This window comes from Pristiophorus japonicus, chromosome 6 (genome assembly GCF_044704955.1).
Source record: "Pristiophorus japonicus isolate sPriJap1 chromosome 6, sPriJap1.hap1, whole genome shotgun sequence".
Taxonomy (NCBI): domain Eukaryota; kingdom Metazoa; phylum Chordata; class Chondrichthyes; family Pristiophoridae; genus Pristiophorus; species Pristiophorus japonicus.
The window spans coordinates 228561251-228578156 of NC_091982.1; the positions used below are offsets into that span (position 1 = coordinate 228561251).

At 47.4% G+C, this 16906-nt stretch overlaps 1 protein-coding gene across 1 annotated transcript in view; it reads right to left on the reverse strand.

Annotated features, from left to right (window-relative positions):
* The window catches only part of LOC139265398 (phospholipid scramblase 1-like), a 106257-nt gene extending 89565 nt beyond the window's left edge, over window positions 1-16692 (reverse strand). Inside the window, exon 1 of the mRNA XM_070882390.1 lies at window positions 16551-16692. The gene's annotated coding sequence lies outside the window, so the exon portion shown is untranslated. The remainder of the gene's footprint in view (window positions 1-16550) is intronic.
* Window positions 16693-16906: the final 214 nt, after the last annotated feature.

The window sequence follows — 16906 nt, forward strand, 5'->3', positions numbered from 1 at the left end:
AGAGAGAGAGGAGAGAGAGAGAGAGACTGGGGAATGGGGTGAAAGAGAGAGAGAGAAAGACTGGGGAATGGGGTGAGAGAGAGAGAGAGAGAGAGAGACTGGGGAATGGGGTGAGAGAGAGAGAGAGAGAGAGAGAGAGAGAGAGAGACTGGGGCATGGAGGTCAGAGAGAGAGAAACTGGGGCATGGGGTCAGAGAGAGAGAGAGAGAGAGCGAGAGAGACTGGAGAATGGGGTCAGAGAGAGAGAGAGAGAGAGAGAGAGACTGGAGAATGGGGTCAGAGAGAGAGAGAGAGAGAGAGAGAGAGAGACTGGGGAAAGGGGTGAGAGAGAGAGGGTGGGGCATGGGGTCAGAGAGAGAGAGAGAGAGAGAGAGAGAGACTGGGGCATGGGGTCAGAGAGAGAGACTGGGGCATGGGGTCAGAGAGAGAGAGAGAGAGAGAGAGAGAGAGACTGAGGAATGGGGTCAGAGAGAGAGAGAGAGAGAGAGAGAGAGAGAGACTGGGGAATGGAGTCAGAGAGAGAAAGAGAGAGAAAGAGAGAGGGACTGGGGAATGGGGTCAGAGAGAGAGAGAGGCTGGGGAATGGGGTCAGAGAGAGAGAGAGAGAGAGAGAGAGAGACTGAGGAATGGGGTCAGAGAGAGAGAGAGAGAGAGAGAGACTGGGGAATGGAGTCAGAGAGATAAAGAGAGAGAAAAAGAGAGAGGGACTGGGGAATGGGGTCAGAGAGAGAGAGAGAGAGAGAGAGAGAGAGAGACTGGGGAATGGGGTCAGGGAGAGAGAGAGGAGAGAGAGAGAGAGAGAGAGAGAGAGAGAGAGAGACTGGGGAATGGAGTCAGAGAGAGAAAGAGAGAGAAAGAGAGAGGGACTGGGGAATGGGGTCAGAGAGAGAGAGAGAGAGAGAGAGAGAGACTGGGGAATGGGGTCAGGGAGAGAGAGAGAGAGAGAGAGAGAGAGAGAGAGAGAGAGAGAGAGAGAGAGAGAGAGAGAGAGACTGGGGAATGGGGTCAGGGAGAGAGAGAGAGAGAGAGATTGCGGAATGGGGTGAGAGAGAGAGTGGGGAATGGGGTGAGAGAGAGAGAGAGAGAGAGAGAGAGAGAGAGAGAGAGAGAGAGAGAGAGAGAGAGAGAGAGAGAGAGTGGGGAATGGGGATGGGGTCAGGGAGACTGGGGAATGGGGTCAGGGAGAGAGAGGCACAGGGGAGTGAGCAGGATGTTCAGGAGGAGACAGGGAGGTCTGGGGATGGAGTCACTGAGATTCCCAGTGCAGAGTTGTGACCGTCTTACAGAACCTGAATGCAAGGAGAGGGGCAGTAACATGTGCACGTGTGACATGGTCAAATGTCACATGGTTAGAACTTCACGCGGGGAATCTCCAGGAATGCCTCAAAACATAGAAACATAGAAACATAGAAAATAGGTGCAGGAGCAGGCCATTCAGCCCTTCTAGCCTGCACCGCCATTCAACGAGTTCATGGCTGAACATGAAACTTCAGTACCCACTTCCTGCTTTCACGCCATACCCCTTGATCCCCCGAGTAGTAAGGACTTCATCTAACTCCCTTTTGAATATATTTAGTGAATTGGCCTCAACTACTTCCTGTGGTAGAGAATTCCACAGGTTCACTACTCTCTGGGTGAAGAAGTTTCTCCTTATCTCGGTCCTAAATGGCTTACCCCTTATCCTTAGACTGTGACCCCTGGTTCTGGACTTCCCCAACATTGGGAACATTCTTCCTGCATCCAACCTGTCCAAACCCGTCAGAATTTTAAACGTTTCTATGAGGTCCCCTCTCACTCTTCTGAACTCCAGTGAATACAAGCCCAGTTGATTCAGTCTTTCTTGATAGGTCAGTCCCACCATCCCGGGAATCAGTCTGGTGAATCTTCGCTGCACTCCCTCAACAGCAAGTATGTCCTTCCTCAAGTTAGGAGACCAAAACTGTACACAATACTCCAGGTGTGGCCTCACCAAGGCCCTGTACAACTGTAGCAACACCTCCCTGCCCCTGTACTCAAATCCCCTCGCTATGAAGGCCAACATGCCATTTGCTTTCTTAACCGCCTGCTGTACCTGCATGCCAACCTTCAATGACTGATGTACCATGACACCCAGGTCTCGTTGCACCTTCCCTTTTCCTAATCTGTCACCATTCAGATAATAGTCTGTCTCTCTGTTTTTACCACCAAAGTGGATAACCTCACATTTATCCACATTATACTTCATCTGCCACGCATTTGCCCACTCACCTAACCTATCCAAGTCACTCTGTAGCCTCATAGCATCGTCCTCGCAGCTCACACTGCCACCCAACTTAGTGTCATCCGCAAATTTGGAGATACTACATTTAATCCCCTCGTCTAAATCATTAATGTACAATGTAAACAGCTGGGGCCCCAGCACAGAACCCTGCGGTACCCCACTAGTCACTGCCTGCCATTCCGAAAAGTACCCATTTACTCCTACTCTTTGCTTCCTGTCTGACAACCAGTTCTCAATCCACGTCAGCACATTACCCCCAATCCCATGTGCTTTAACTTTGCACATTAATCTCCTGTGTGGGACCTTGTCGAAAGCCTTCTGAAAGTCCAAATATACCACATCAACTGGTACTCCTTTGTCCACTTTATTGGAAACATCCTCAAAAAATTCCAGAAGATTTGTCAAGCATGATCTCCCTTTTACAAATCCATGCTGACTTGGACCTATCATGTCACCATTTTCCAAATGCGCTGCTATGACATCCTTAATAATTGATTCCATCATTTTACCCACTACTGAGGTCAGGCTGACCGGTCTATAATTCCCTGCTTTCTCTCTCCCTCCTTTTTTAAAAAGTGGGGTTACATTGGCTACCCTCCACTCGATAGGAACTGATCCAGAGTCAATGGAATGTTGGAAAATGACTGTCAATGCGTCCGCTATTTCCAAGGCCACCTCCTTAAGTACTCTGGGATGCAGTCCATCAGGCCCTGGGGATTTATCGGCCCTCAATCCCATCAATTTCCCCAACACAATTTCCCGACTAATAAAGATTTCCCTCAGTTCCTCCTCCTTAATAGACCCTCTGACCACTTTTATATCCGGAAGGTTGTTTGTGTCCTCCTTAGTGAATACCGAACCAAAGTACTTGTTCAATTGGTCTGCCATTTCTTTGTTCCCCGTTATGACTTCCCCTGATTCTGACTGCAGGGGACCTACGTTTGTCTTTACTAACCTCTTTCTCTTTACATACCTATAGAAACTTTTGCAATCCGCCTTAATGTTCCCTGCAAGCTTCTTCTCGTACTCCATTTTCCCTACCCTAATCAAACCCTTTGTCCTCCTCTGCTGAGTTCTAAATTTCTCCCAGTCCCCAGGTTCGCTGCTATTTCTGGCCAATTTGTATGCCACTTCCTTGGCTTTAATACTATCCCTGATTTCCCTAGATAGCCACGGTTGAGCCACCTTCCCTTTTTTATTTTTACGCCAGACAGGAATGTACAATTGTTGTAATTCATCCATGCGTTCTCTAAATGTCTGCCATTGCCCATCCACAGTCAACCCCTTAAGTATCATTAGCCAATCTATCTTAGCCAATTCATGCCTCATACCTTCAAAGTTACCCTTCTTTAAGTTCTGGACCATGGTCTCTGAATTAACTGTTTCATTCTCCATCCTAATGCAGAATTCCACCATATTATGGTCACTCTACCCCAAGGGGCCTCGCACAATGAGATTGCTAATTAATCCTCTCTCATTACACAACACCCAGTCTAAGATGGCCTCCCCCCTAGTTGGTTCCTCGACATATTGGTCTAGAAAACCATCCCTTATGCATTCCAGGAAATCCTCCTCCACCGTATTGCTTCCAGTTTGGCTAGCCCAATCTATGTGCATATTAAAGTCACCCATTATAACTGCTGCACCTTTATTGCATGCACTCCTAATTTCCTGTTTGATGCCCTCCCCAACATCACTACTACTGTTTGGAGGTCTGTACACAACTCCCACTAACGATTTTTGCCCTTTAGTGTTCTGCAGCTCTACCCATATAGATTCCACATCATCCAAGCTAATGTCTTTCCTAACTATTGCATTAATCTCCTCTTTAACCAGCAATGCTACCCCACCTCCTTTTCCTTTTATTCTATCCTTCCTGAATGTTGAATACCCCTGGATGTTGAGTTCCCAGCCTTGATCATCCTGGAGCCACGTCTCCGTAATCCCAATCACATCATATTTGTTAACATCTATTTGCACAATTAATTCATCCACCTTATTGCGGATACTCCTTGCATTAAGACACAAAGCCTTCAGGCTTGCTTTTTTAACACCCTTTGTCCTTTTAGAATTTTGCTGTACAGTGGCCCTTTTTGTTCTTTGCCTTGGGTTTCTCTGCCCTCCACTTTTCCTCATCTCCTTTCTGTCTTTTGCTTTTGCCTCCTTTTTGTCTCCCTCTGTCTCCCTGTATAGGTTCCCATCCCCCTGCAATATTAGTTTAACTCCTCCCCAACAGCACTAGCAAACACTCCCCCTAGGACATTGGTTCCGGACCTGCCCAGGTGCAGACCGTCCGGTTTGTACTGGTCCCACCTCCCCCAGAACCGGTTCCAATGCCCCAAGAATTTGAATCCCTCCCTGCTGCACCACTGCTCAAGCCATGTATTCATCTGCGCTATCCTGCGATTCCTACTCTGAGTAGCACGTGGCACTGGTAGCAATCCCGAGATTACTACTTTTGAGGTCCTACTTTTTAATTTAGCTCCTAGCTCCTTAAATTCTTTTCGTAGGACCTCATCCCTTTTTTTACCTATGTCGTTGGTACCAATGTGCACCACGACAACTGGCTGTTCTCCCTCCCATTTCAGAATGTCCTGCACCCGCTCCGAGACATCCTTGACCCTTGCACCAGGGAGGCAACATACCATCCTGGAGTCTCGGTTGCGTCCGCAGAAACGCCTATCTATTCCCCTCACCATCGAATCCCCTATCACTATCGCGCTCCCACTCTTTTTCCTGCCCTCCTTTGCAGCAGAGCTACCTACGGTGCCATGAACTTGGCTGCTGCTGCCCTCCCCTGATGAGTCATCCTCCCCAACAGTACTCAAAGCAGTGTATCTGTTTTGCAGGGGGATGACCACAGGGGACTCCTGCACTATCTTTCTTGCACTGCTCTTCCTGTTGGTCTTCCATTCCCTATCTGGCTGTGGACCCTTCTCCTGCGGTAAGACCAACTCACTACACAAAACAGAGGTGGTGGCCGGAGATAAAGGTAGGCCCAAGAGCCCGGAGTGGGTGCAAGTGTCTGGGAGAGAGAGACAAGTGGCGTCAGCACAAGGGAAGGAGCTGGAGAAAAAAATAAAACAAATTGATGAGTAGATGGAGATTGTTCTTTTTTAAGTCTTGAGTTTATTTCTATTAAGTTAGGTAATAATCTATTAAGTAAGGCATGGCAGGGCAGCTCGGTCCAACGGAATGCACATCCTGTGCCATGTAGGGTCTCCAGGATGCTTCCCGTGTCCTGGACAACCACGTGTACAGGAAGTGTTGTCGGCTGGAGGAGCTCAAGCTCCGGGTTTTGGAGATCGAGCAGCAGCTGGTGTCACTGCGGTGCATCCGCGAGGCTGAGAGCTCCGTCGACAGCACGTTTCAGGAGGTGGTCACCCTGCAGAGCAATGGTGTGCAGGCAGAGAGGAAATGGGTGACCAGCAGTTAGACGAGGAGGACCAGCCAGGTAGTGCAGGAGTCCCCCGAGTGCTCTTCGATTAGTACTGGTGAGGGTGATGGCTCCTCAGGAGAGTGCAGCCACAGCTACACTACGGTGGCTCAGCTGTACGGGGTGTGAGGGGGAAAGATCGGGAAAGCAATAGTGGTAGCGAATTCAATAGTTAGGGGAACAGATAGGTGTTGCTGTGGCCACAGAAGTGACTCCAGGATGGTACGTTGCCTCCCTGGTGCCAGGGTCAAGGATGTCACTAAGCGGCTGCAGAACATTCTGAGGGGGGGGGGGGCGGGTAAACAGCCAGAGGTGGTGGTCCTTATTTGTATCAACAACATAGGTAATAAGTGGGATGAGGTCCTTCAGGCAGATTTTAAGGAGCTCGGAAAGAGGTTAAAAAGCAGAACCTCAAAAAAGGTAATAATCTTTGGAGAACACCGGGTGTCACGAGCTAGAGAGTGTAGAAATAGGAGGATAGAGCAGATGAAGGCGTGGCTGGAGAGATGGTGCAGGAGGGAGGGCTTCAGATTCCTGAGGCATTGGGAGCGCTTCTGGGGGAGGTGGGACCTGTACAAGCCGGACGGGTTGCACCTCAACAGAACCGGGACCAATGTCCTCGCGGGGGGGTTTGCTCGTGCTGTTGGGGAGGGTTTAAACTAATTTGGTGGGGGGATGGGAACCAAGATGTAGCATTAGAAAGGAGAAACAAAGGGCACAATGGATTGAGAGACAGATAACACGAGAGTAAGAAATAGTGAGGTATTAGGTGGCATCATAGAAACATAGAAACATAGAAAATAGGTGCAGGAGTAGGCCTTTCGGCCCTTCGAGCCTGCACCACCATTCAATATGATCATGGCTGATCATTCACGTCAGTACCCCTTTCCTGCTTTCTCTCCATACCCCTTGATCCCTTTAACCGTAAGGGCCATATCTAACTCCCTCTTGAATATATCCAATGAACTGGCATCAACAACTCTCTGCGGCAGGGAATTCCACAGGTTAACAACTCTCTGAGTGAAGAAGTTTCTCCTCATCTCAGTCCTAAATGGCCGACCCCTTATGCTAAGACTATGCCCCTGGTTCTGGACTTCCCCAACATTGGGAACATTCTTCCCGCATCTAACCTGTCCCATCCCGTCAGAATCTTATACGTTTCTATGAGATCCCCTCTCATCCTTCTAAACTCTAGTGTATAAAGGCCCAGTTGATCCAGTCTCTCCTCATATGTCAGTCCAGCCATCCCTGAAATCAGTCTGGTGAACCTTCGCTGCACTCCCTCAATAGCAAGAACGTCCTTCCTCAGATTAGGAGACCAAAACTGAACACAATATTCCAGGTGAAGCCTCACTAAGGCCCTGTACAATTGCAGTAAGACCTTGCTGCTCCTATACTCAAATCCCCTAGCTAAGAAGGCCAGCATGCCATTTGTCTTCTTCACCGCCTGCTGTACCTGCATGCCAACTTTCAATGACTGATGAACCATGACACCCAGATCTCATTGCACCTCCCCTTTTCCTAATCTGCCACCATTCAGATAATATTCTGCCTTTGTGCTTTTGCCACCAAAATGGATAACCTCACATTTATCTACATTATACTGCATCTGCCATGCATTTTCCCACTCACCTAACCTGTCCAAATCACCCTGCAGCCTCTTAGCATCCCCCTCATAGCTCACACCGCCACCCAGTTTAGTGTCATCTGCAAACTTGGAGATATTACACTCAATTCCTTCATCCAAATCATCAATGTATATTAGAAACATAGAAACATAGAAAATAGGTGCAGGAGTAGGCCATTCGGCCCTTCTAGCCTGCACCGCCATTCAATGAGTTCATGGCTGAACATTCAACTTCAGTACCCCATTCCTGCTTTCTCGCCATACCCCTTGATCCCCCTAGCAGTAAGGACCTCATCTAACTCCTTTTTGAATATATTTAGTGAATTGGCCTCAACAACTTTCTGTGGTAGAGAATTCCACAGGTTCACCACTCTCTGGGTGAAGAAGTTCCTCCGCATCTCGGTCCTAAATGGCTTACCCCTTATCCTTAGACTGTGACCCCTGGTTCTGGACTTCCCCAACATTGGGAACATTCTTCCTGCATCTAACCTGTCTAACCCCGTCAGAATTTTATATGTTTCTATGAGGTCCCCTCTCATTCTTCTGAACTCCAGTGAATACAAGCCCAGTTGATCCAGTCTTTCTTGATAGGTCAGTCCCGCTATCCCGGGAATCAGTCTGGTGAACCTTCGCTGCACTCCCTCAATAGCAAGAATGTCCTTCCTCAGGTTAGGAGACCAAAACTGTACACAATACTCCAGGTGTGGCCTCACCAATGCCCTGTACAACTGTAGCAACACCTCCCTGCCCCTGTACTCAAATCCCCTTGCTATGAAGGCCAACATGCCATTTGCTTTCTTAACCGCCTATTGTAAAGAGCTGGGGTCCCAGCACTGAGCCCTGCGGCACTCCACTAGTCACTGCCTCCCATTCCGAAAAGGACCCGTTTATCCCGACTCTCTGCTTCTGGTCTGCCAACCAGTTCTCTATCCACGCCAGTACATTACCCCCAATACCATGTGCTTTGATTTTGCACACCAATCTCTGATGTGGGACCTTGTCAAAGGCCTTTTGAAAGTCCAAATACACCACATCCACTGGTTTTCCCTTGTCCACTCTACTAGTTACATCCTCAAAAAATTCCAGAAGATTTGTCAAGCATGATTTTCCTTTCACAAATCCATGCTGACTTGGACTGATGCTGTCACTGCTCTCTAAATGCGCTGCTATTTCATCTTTAATAATTGATTCCAACATTTTCCCCACTACTGATGTCAGACTAACCGGTCTATAATTACCCATTTTCTCTCTCCCTCCTTTTTTAAAAAGTGGTGTTACGGACTTAAAGATAATACAAGAATGTCTAAGATAGGTTTATAGTGCATGTGTGTAAACACACAAAGTGTGGTAAGTAAGGTTAGTGAGCTGCAGGGGCAAATAGCCACATGGGAATATGATGTTGTGGTGATAACAGAGACCTCGCTCTAAAAAAGGGCAGGATTGGGTTTTAAATATTCCTGGATATAAGATGTTCAGGAAATATAGCGAAGGAAAGAAAGAAGGTGGGTGGCAGAATTGGATAAGGAGAATTTTACAGTGCTGGAGAGAGAGGATGTCCTGAAGGGATCAAAGACAGAATCCGTTTGCTTAAGAAACAATAGTGGTGCAATTACACTATAGGTTGAGCATCCGAAATCCGGAGTTCCAAATTCAGAACGTTCCGGAATCCGGGCACCGGGCCGATCCGTGGCGGGGTTGTCCGGAAACCGGAAAATGTTCCGAAATCCGGACTGCCCCCACCTCAGCGGCCTGACCTCGCCCCAGCCCTCGGCGACCCGACCTCCAGCCCGACTTCATAGAAACATAAAAAATTGGTGCAGGAGTAGGCCATTCGACCCTTCGAGCCTGCACCATCATTCAATAAGATCATGGCTGATCATTCACCTCAGTACCCCTTTTCTGCTTTCTCTCCATACCCCTTGATCCCTTTAGTCGTAAGGGCCCTATCTAATTCCCCCTTGAATATATCCAACGAACGGGCATCAACAACTCTCTGCGGTAGGGAATTCCACAGGTTAACAACTCTCTGAGTGAAGAAGTTTCTCCTCATCTCAGTGCTAAATGGCTTACCCCTTATCCTTAGACTGTGTCCCCTGGTTCTGAACTTCCTCAACATCTGGAACATTCTTCCTGCATCTAACCTATCCAGTCCTGTCAGAATTTTATATGTTTCTATGAGATCCCCAATCATCGTTCTAAACTCCAGTGAATACAGGCCCTGTCGATCCAATCTCTCCTCATATGTCAGTCCTGCCATCCCGGGAATCAATCCAGTGAACCTTCGCTGCACTCCCTCAATAGCAAGAACGTCCTTCCTCAGATTAGGAGACCAAAACTGAACACAATATTCCAGGTGAGGCATCACTAAGGCCCTGTACAACTGCAGTAAGATCTCCCTGCTCCTATACTCAAATCCCCGAGCTAGGAAGGCCAACATACCATTTGCCTTCTCAACCGCCTGTTGTACCTGCATGTCAGCTTTCAATGACTGATGCACCATGACACCCAGGTCTCGTTGCATCTCCCCTTTTCCTAATCTGCCACCATTCAGATAATATTCTGCCTTTGTGTTTTTGGCACAAAAGTGGATAACCTCACATTTATCCACATTATACTGCATCTGCCACGCGTTTGCCCACTCACCTAACCTGTCCAAATCACCCTGCAGCCTTTTAGCATCCTCCTCACAGCTCACACTGCCACCCAGCTTAGTGTCATCTGCAAACTTGGAGATATTACACTCAATTCCCTCATCCAAATCATTAATGTATATTGTAAATAGTTGGGGTCCCAGCACTGAGCCCTGCGGCACCCCACTAGTCACTGCCTGCCATTCTGAAAAGGACCCGTTTATCCTGACTCTCTGCTTCCTGTCTGCCAACCAATTCTCTATCCACGTCAGTACATTACCCTCAATACTATGTGCTTTAATTTTGCACACCAATCTCTTGTGTGGGACCTTGTCAAAAGCCTTTTGAAAGTTCAAATACACCACCTTCACTGGTTCTCCCTTGTCCACTCTACCAGTTACATCCTCAAAAAATTCTAGAAGATTTGTCAAGCAGGATTTTCCTTTCATAAATTCATGCTGACTTGGACCGATCCTGTCACTGCTTTACAAATGTGCTGCCATTTCATCTTTAATACTAGATTCCAATATTTTCCCCACTACTGATGTCAGGCTAACCGGTGTATAATTACCTGTTTTCTCTCTCCCTCCTTTCTTAAAAAGTGGTGTTACATTAGCTACCCTCCAGTCCATAGGAACCGATCCAGAGTCGATATACTGTTGGAAAATGATCACCAATGCATCTACTATTTCTAGGGCTAGTTCCTTCAGTACTCTGGGATGCAGACTATCATGCCCCAGGGATTTATCGGCCTTCAATCCCATCAATTTCCCCAACATAATTTCCCGCCTAATAAGGATTTCCTTCAGTTCCTCCTGCTCACGAGACCCTCGATCCACTAGGACTTCCGGGTTATTTGTGTCTTCCTTCGTGAAGCCAGACCACAACTTCGCCCACCCCGACCCTCAGCGGCCCGACCTCGTTCCAGCTCTTGGCGGCCCGACCTCCAGCCCGACTTCGACGCGACTTCGCCCGGGCCAGACTACGCCCTGGCCCCAGCTCCCCCTCCCCCTTACCTCGGCTGCCCGACCTCAGCTTCCTTGGCCCAGGCAAAGATGTTCCAAAATCTGGAAATTCCCAGAATCCTTGGGCCCTGGTCCCAAGGTTTCCGGATTTCGGATGCTCGCCATGTACTAGGTGTATCCTATAGGCCACCAACTAGTGGGAAAGATGTTGAGGGGCAAATTTGCTGGGAAATTACAGAGAGGTGCAAGAACTATGGAAAAGTGATAATGAGGGAATTTGATTATCCAAATATAGCCTGGGATAGTAATAGCATAAGGGGCAGAGAGAGAGAAGAATTTCTGAAGTGTATTCAGGAGAATTTTCTTGATCAGTATGTTTCCAGCTCAGTGGTAATTGTAATTAAAGTAATTGGTAGGAGGTTTAGAGAGGATTTGAGGGGAAACTTTTTCATCCAGTGGGAGGTGGGGGTCTGGAACTCACTGCCTGAAAGGGCGGTAGAGGCAGGAACCCTCACCATATTTAAGAAATACTTGGATATACAGTTGAAATGCCGTAATCTACAAGGCTATGGACCAAGAGCTGGAAGGTGGGATTAGGCTGGATAACTCTTTGTCAGCCAGCACAGACTTGATGGGCCATGGTGGCCTCCTTCCGGGCTGTAAATTTCCATGATTTTTATGATTGTATGAGGAAGGAGACATTGCTGGATCTGGTTCTGGGGAATGAGGTGGATCAAGTGGAGCAAGTGTCAGTAGGGGAACATTTAGGGAACAGTGATCATAGTATCATAAGGTTTAGATTAGCTATGGAAAGGACAGGGACCAACAAGAGTAAAAATACTTAATTGGAGGAAGGCCAATTTCAGTGGGTTGAGAACGGATCTGGCCCGGGTAAATTGTAATCAAAGATTGGCGGCAAAACTGTAATCGACCAATGGGCTGCCTTTAAAGAGGAGATGGTTCGGGTACAGTCGAGGTACATTCCCACGAGGGGGAAAGGTAGGGCAACTAAAGTCAGAGCTCCCTGGATGATGGAGATAGAGAGCAAGATAAAGCAGAAAAAGAACACGTATGACAAATGTCAGGTTGAGAATATATCTAAGAATCAGGCTAAATATAGAAAGTTCAGAGGGGAAGTGAAAAAGAAAATGAGGGGCAAAGAAAATATGAGAATAGAATGGCAGCGAACGTAAAAGGGAATCCAAAAGTCTTCTCCAGGCATATAAATAGTAAACGGGTGGTAAGGGAGGGGTGGGGCCGATTAGGGACAAAATGGAGAGCTATGCATGGAGGCAGAGGGACTAAATGAGGACTTTGCATCTGTCTTCACCAAGAAGAGGATGCTGCCATAGACAGAGTGAAGGAGGTATAGTGGAGACACTTGATGGGATAAAAATTGATAAAGAGGTATTAGAAAGGCTGGCTGTACTTAAATTAGATAAATCACCAGGAGCGGAAGGGATGCATCCTAGAATGCTGAGGGAATTGAGGGCAGAAATCACAGAGGTACGGCCATAATATTCCAATCCTCCATAGATACGGGAGGCGGTGCCGGAGGACGGGGGAATTGCAAATATTCCATCCTTGTTCAAAAAAAGGGTGTAAGGATAAACCCAGCAACTACAGGCCGGTCAGTTTAACATTGGTGGAGGGGATGATTTTAGAATCAGTAATCGGGGACAAAAATGTCACTTGGATTGGGTGGATTAATTAAGGAAAGCCAGCATGAATTTGTTAAGAATATAAGAAATAGGAGCAGGAGTAGGCCGTACGGCCCCTCGAGCCTGCTCCGCCATTTAATAAGATCATGGCTGATCTGATGTTGGGCTCAGCTCCACTTCCCTGCCCGCTCCCCATAACCCTTTACTCCCTTATCGCTCAAAATTCTGTCTATCTCTGCTTTAAATATATTCACTGACCCAGCCTCAACAGCTCTCTGGGGCAGAGAATTCCACATATTTACAACCCCGAGAGAAGAAATTCCTCCTCATCTCAGTTTTAAATGGGCGGCCCCTTATTCTGAGACGATGTCCTCTAGTTTTAGTTTCCCCTAGACACTCCAGCCAGGGGAAATAACCTCTCAGCATTTGTTAAAGGCAAATTGTGTTTAACCAACTTTTTTGATGAGGTAACAGAGAGGGTTGATGAGGATAATGTGGATGACATAGTCTACATGGATTTCCAAAAGGCGTTCGACAAAGTGCCACAAATCGGCTTGGCAGCAAAGTTGAAGCCCATGGAATAAAAGGAAGTGACAGCATGGATACGGAATTGGCTCAGTGACAGGAAACAGAGAGTAGTGGTGAACTGTTGTTTACCCCAGGGGGCGGTACTGGGACCACTGCTTTTCTTAATATATATTAATGACTTGGACGTGGGTATACAGGGCACTATTTCAAAATTTGCAGATGACACACAACTTGGAAGTACAGTGAACAGTGAGGAGGATAGTGATAGACTTTAGGAAGACATCGACAGGCTGGTGAAATGGGCGAACACATGGCAGATGAAATTTATTACAGAGAAATGTGTGAAGTGAAGCATTTGGTAGAAAGAAAATAAAGGCTTGGATTAATATAGAGTCTTTCACGACCACTGGACAACTCAAAGCACTTGTGGAGTGTAGGCACTGTTGTAATATACGAAACGCTGCAGCCAATTTGCGCACTGCAAACTCCCACAAACAGCAATGTGATAATGACCAGATGATCTGTTTTTGTTATGTTGATTGAGGTATAAATATTGGCAAAGACATCAGGGATAACTCTCCTGCTCTTCTTCGAAATAATGCCATGGAATCTTTTACGTCCACTTGAGAGCGCAGACGTGGCCTCGGTTTAACGACTCATCCGAAACACAGCACCTCCAACTGCACTGGAGTGTCAGCCTAGATTTTTGTGCTCAAGTCCCTGGAGTGGGACTTGAATCTTAACCTTCAGACTCAGAGGTGACAGGATGAGGAGAGAACATATAAACTAAATGATACAATCTGAAAGAGGTTGCATTTCTCTCTGAGAGAACTGGGAGTATGTGTGCACAAATCGTTAAAGATGGCAGGGCAGGTTGAGAAAGCAATTAAAAAGGCTTATAGGATCCTGGGCTTCATAAATAGAGGCATAGAGTATAAAGTGTGGAAATGATGATCAGCCTGTATAAAACACGGGTTCGTCCCCAACTGGAGTATTGTGTCCAATTCTGGGCACCGCACTTTAGGAAGGATGTGAAGGCCTTAGAGAGGGTGCAGAAAAGATTTACAAGAATGATTCCAGGAATTAGGGACTTCAGTTACGTTGATAGGAGAACAACTCCAGCTTTTTCAGTCGAAGAGCAGAGAAGATTTGATAAGAGATGTTCAAAATCATGAGGGGTCTGGACACAGTAGACAATAGATAGAGAGAAACTGTTCCCATTGGCGGAAGGGTCGAGAACCAGGACACAGATTTAAGGTGATTGGAAAAGGAACCAAAGGCGTGTTAAAAAAAAAACTACACTGCGAGTAGTTAGGATCTGGAATGCACAGCCTGAAAGGGTGGTGGAGGCAGACTAAATGTTATCTTTCAAAAGGTATTTGGATAAGGTGTTCTCTCGCAGGACTGGGGGGGGGGGCCATGATGTTGCAGGGCTCGCCACTCCAGCTCCATCTCAGGTCGGACCATAAAAGAGCTGGAGCATACCACTACAGCTTCCAGCATGAGCTGACACAAATGGGTGACATCATCAGGACCCAGCTCGCCGTTTGGAGTGTGGGCAGAAGCATCGGCAGGGCCCTGGTAACGCAGAGGTGCGGGAAGGTCGTGGCAGAGGTGTGGTGAGTGAGCGGGGCGGAGGAGTGTTGAGGGATCGTGGCTGAGATTTGGTGGGTGATCGTGGCGGAGGTTCGGCGAATGTTTGCGGAGTTGCAGTGGGAGATTGTGGCGGAGGTGCGGCGAATATTTGTGGCGGAGGAGCAGCAAGAGATGTGGCGGAGGTGCGGCAAATGAGGGTACGGGGCCCAGAAGAGGCAAGGGCCCAGGGGCAGCACGGGCCAGCCCAAACTATGATATGTGTGCGCACTAGGTCCATGCAGCAGAGCAGGTCTCCAGTCGTCCTGGGTAATCCTTGCCACTGAATAAAGGCCTAGCTCTGTCAAACCCGTGTGGTGGCTGGTGTGCAACGGTCACCCCACGTTAAAAAAATCCACGCACAGGCATCTTCCACCCTTTCAACTGGAGTTCAGGACTGGAACATCGGGTCCTTCATTGAAACATCTGTGAACTCGTGGAAGCAAGTCATCTTCGTTCGAGGGACTGCCTATGATGATGATTTGGATAAGGATCTGAAGGAGCAAGTTCGAGGGGCCGTATGGCCTTCTTATGTTCTTATGAAAAAAAATTGCAGGGCTACAGGCAAAGGGCGGGGGCGTGGGACTAGCTGAGAGTGGGCACGGGCTCGATGGGCTGAATGCCCTTCCATGCTGTAACCATTCTATGATTTTAAGGTGATTGGCAGAAGAACCAAAGGCACGAGGCAAAACATTCTTTACACAGCGAGTAATTGGGATCTGGAATGCGCTGCCTGAGAGGGTGGTGGAGGCAGACTCAATCGTGGCTTTCAAAAGGGAATTGGGTCAGTACATAGAAACATAGAAACATAGAAAATAGGTGCAGGAGTAGGCCATTCGGCCCTTCTAGCCTGCACCGCCATTCAATGAGTTCATGGCTGAACATTCAACTTCAGTACCCCATTCCTGCTTTCTCGCCATACCCCTTGATCCCCCTAGCAGTAAGGACCTCATCTAACTCCTTTTTGAATATATTTAGTGAACTGGCATCAACAACTCTCTGTGGTAGGGAATTCCACAGGTTAACAACTCTCCGAGTGAAGAAGTTTCTACTCATCTCAGTCCTAAATGGCTTACCCCTTATCCTTAGACTGTGTCCCTTGGTTCTGGACTTCCCCAACATCGGGAACAATCTTCTTGCATCTAACCTGTCCAGTCCTATCAGAATTTTATATGTTGTAAACTAAAACCACATGAGTGCCCATATCCAAGATTTTTGCAAGTGCCGACCACGAAACCTTCCTGTAGACTTTGCCTCAGGAGTTCCTGGTTATTTTAACAACACAAAGCATCTGTTTTTCTGCACAATGAACAAAATTGCATTCTGAGATATTCCAATGCTGTCCAAATTTTAGCTGGTCATTAATTATACAGAAAGACATCCTTCTGTCTCCATTAAAACAAAGAGGAATCCATTGTGTCTTTATTTCTACCAAAGACAACCTTGTATTTTTAGGAGTCATGCAAAGTGTAATTGCTGGTAGAATCCCTAACATCGCCATTCTACAATGAAGCTGCCTGCTTCCATTACAGCGCTGACTGTGATTAGAAGCGAAGAGATTTCAGTGTCCCTGTCCCGCTGCTCCACAGCGGTTTATTAGATAAAAAGACTTTAACATCGGTTTTCATTTTCCCACAATGACAATAGTACTTCATTCGCTGCAAAGTGCTTAGTCGTGAAAGGCGCTCTATAAATGCAAGTATGGTGTAACACAGCGCCGGCTAAGAAACGCAGTGTCTGGGGGAGAAGTCAACACCGAGGCCATGAATTGATCCACTGAACGTCATTGTAATGAGAAATCATCTTCTTACCTGCCTCCCGATGCTGGATTTGCGGGTCCCGTACAAGCACTTTCTGTGAAACCTCACAGGACCATGTCCAGTGTAATTGAGCCAAGTCCTGGAGGGGGGGTCTCCCAGCTCGGGGTAACCTGCTGACCAAGCTGGCGGTATTGGCACGGGGGGGGCGGAGAACAGTCTGAAACCAGGAAATCCCTTCGGGTTTGCAGTCTCAAATATCCTCATTTAAATAAAGCAGGTCCTGCCGTTTCAGGGCCCGCCTATAATGCTGATTAAATCATTGCCAAGGCAGCAACCCTTCACCGATTTATCAAATAAAACATGCAAGCCTTTCCGATAGCTAATCTGGTTATTTTTTTAATTGGAAA